This window comes from Podarcis muralis, chromosome 4 (assembly GCF_964188315.1).
Source record: "Podarcis muralis chromosome 4, rPodMur119.hap1.1, whole genome shotgun sequence".
NCBI classification, from domain to species: Eukaryota; Metazoa; Chordata; class Lepidosauria; order Squamata; family Lacertidae; genus Podarcis; species Podarcis muralis.
The window spans coordinates 48,655,174-48,658,041 of NC_135658.1; the positions used below are offsets into that span (position 1 = coordinate 48,655,174).

A 2,868-nucleotide genomic window follows, 5' to 3' on the forward strand; every position below is an offset into this window, starting at 1 on the left:
ACAGTTAGACAAACATCTATTTAAATCCAAGTTTGTGAACTGGGCTGCTTGACTGGAAACCTGATTTCACATGTCAGCTTCCGGTAGAATCAGGACCACATCACCTTCTCAAGGTAGAATGGGAAAAATATCTATGTGAATCAGGTTCTGATTATTTCCTGAAAATATAGCAGATTGTTTAATGCCAATAACAAACGTTTGAGAACACTGACTCTCCCTGCATTGCCCCCAAATAAGCACATTAAAAAGTACCAACTGGTTCACAATGTATTTCAATATAGCCTTATTAAAATACATTGATGTTAAATTAAAAAACAACATTTTACTATTTACATGTACTGTACACAGCATAAAACATAAATATAAGTTTTAAGAGAATATTCTGGCAGATAGGCCCATCTTAAATGGAAGTAGAATCTATTTTCGTCTTCGCATTACAAAACTGCAGATATTTACCAGCAATGTAGCTACTGCTCCAGCAGAGAATGTGTTATACTTTCCACAGTTGATTAAAGCATTTCATCAAAAAGCATCAGTTTTAGTTTCATTGCATTTTACTTTGTTAAAGCATGCTCCAAGCAGTTCAGGGCACTCAGCTTGTTCTTCAGCAATTTGGTTGCATTTCCAAATCAGACTATAATTCACCTCTTCAGTAATCACACTGTCGTTTTTGTATGCTGGGTGGCTAGCGACAAACTCCCGCATCCATCGAGCAGCTGTCATTAACTCTCCTGATGCCCTCTTTTTAATTAGTTTCAGGTATTTTAAAATGCTGCACCTTGTATCCACATCCACTTCCATACTTTCAAGGTAAGAGTTTAAAATTGGAAGTAATCCAGGAAATGTTCCCTTCTTCCCATTGATAATTGTATCTATGCTCATTAAGATATACTCTTCGGCATCTGTTTCTGGAACATTCTGAGCTGGGCCACATCCACCCACTGCAACATTCCCACATTTATAAATATCTTTTCTGAAATAAAACATGCCCTGCCGGACAGCATCTCGTTTCTGAGCCAATTTAATGTTTTCATCCACCTTGGACAAAGGAATAAGAAAGTCTAGTTTGTATGAGAGAATGACTCGTGTCAGCAACACCACAAATACAACATACGCAGAATTTTCAAAGTCTGTTAACTGGACATCCATTGGTCTGAACTCAACCCTCCATCCAATATCTGAATTGGGAGGAGGAGGTTTAAATCTCATTGACTGCCAATTCGTTGACTGAATATTTTCAAAGTGGTCAGATTCATTTGCATCATCCAAGTGTATTTTCTCTTCGAAGAGAACCAGTGGATCACGAATAAATAAGTGAGCAATGTGTTGGGCCAAAAGATGGTCAATGCCTTCTTTTACCAGCTGCTCATAGATTTCTTTATCTACTGCCAAATCAATGTCGTTGTATTTTTCACCACTTTCAGAGAGGTAAGCATCTATGGAATCATATCTGGATTTGTTGATTCTGTAGCGGTTGTTCTTTAATGGCTCCAACCCCTTCTCCTCCCTGGTTCTATCGTCTACCGATGCAGATATTACTCCCCAACGGCAGTCAACATCCGTCACATAGCCCCGGTAGAATGGAGCTGCAGCACTTAATGCCATCAGAATGGGGCACATTGTGGCTAGCTGGTCATAAAGGTATCTTGCTTCAGAAATGCTGCAAGCCTGAAATGTTACTTGAAGGCAGCAGTTGCCCATTCCAAACCCCATAGCATCCATATATACATGGTCAGGCAGGGCTGCTTTTGCTGCTTCACCATCATCATTAGGAAATGTTTCTATAAACGGCGATGGGGTATTCCTGTCCTTAAATATTGGTATGTTTATCACTACTTTTTCTCCTCTTCTGTGCCGAATGTTTCTTGTTAAAGTACCAAACCTGGGGTGTTTGCTGATGGCTTCATCGGGGAAGAAGAGAGACTTGGAGGCTCCCGTCTCAACAGGCATTGGGACACACTCTGGTACCGTAAATCCCGGGCAACCTAATCTTGGAAATGATGTTATAGTGCAAAGAGCTTCATTTTGTTTCAGCACTGATGCCACTTCCTGCCGACGCTTTCTCATGTTCTCTTGCACAGTGTTAAATTCAGACATTGTTTCTCCATATGGCTGTCCAGGAATCCCTTCAACCATATAGCATCCATATTCTGGCTTCCACAGAGTTGGATGGTTTGAGTCTACCCTTTCAACCTTGTCTTGCAAAGTATGTGCAATTTCTTCTCCAGTTAAGGACAATCGTGCTCTCTTATTTTCATGGTCAAAAGCTACCACCATGTATTCTACCTCATCCCCCCACTGGAGCAAATCCTTGCGCCTCTCCCCGACAGCTCGGTAGATGTGCAAGAACTGGAGGATGCCGTGCTTGCGCACATGTTCCGCATGCTGCTGCGTCTTCTCCCAGCTCATCGGGGAGCCCTGTGTCAGAAGCCCCATGGCTCTCAAGGGAAGCCGTGAGGAGAGCTGAGATACCACAGGAAGGAGACATAGGGAGTGGCTGAGGGGACGGAAAGCTGTGGCTGCCGAGAGGGTGGGGGAAAGAAGCAGCCCAGCCTTGATGAAAATTATTTCAGATAGTGTAAAAGGCAGAAGAATTAGGAGGAGGGAGAGAAAGGAAGATATACTACTATTCTCTTAACTTCTCTTTCACTTCCATTAAGCTGCCCGGCCCCCAGGATGGAGCGGTCCCTGGTTCATGCTCTTATGGCTACACTGGAAGAAGAAAGTTTTGAGGAGGCTGTCAGCGACTGTCTATGTATAGATGCGTGCGGTGGCAGTGACTGTGTCAGCAGCAGGGCACACGTGGTTGGGGGTAGAGGAGGGAGGTTGGTCCTTTATGTTGAATTTCTGTAATGGGATTTGTCCTAG

At 43.0% G+C, this 2,868-nt stretch overlaps 1 pseudogene; it reads right to left on the reverse strand.

Moving 5' to 3' along the window:
- Positions 1–522: 522 nt before the first annotated feature.
- LOC114595483 (glutamate--cysteine ligase catalytic subunit pseudogene) lies at positions 523–2,436 on the reverse strand (annotated as a pseudogene).
- Positions 2,437–2,868: the final 432 nt, after the last annotated feature.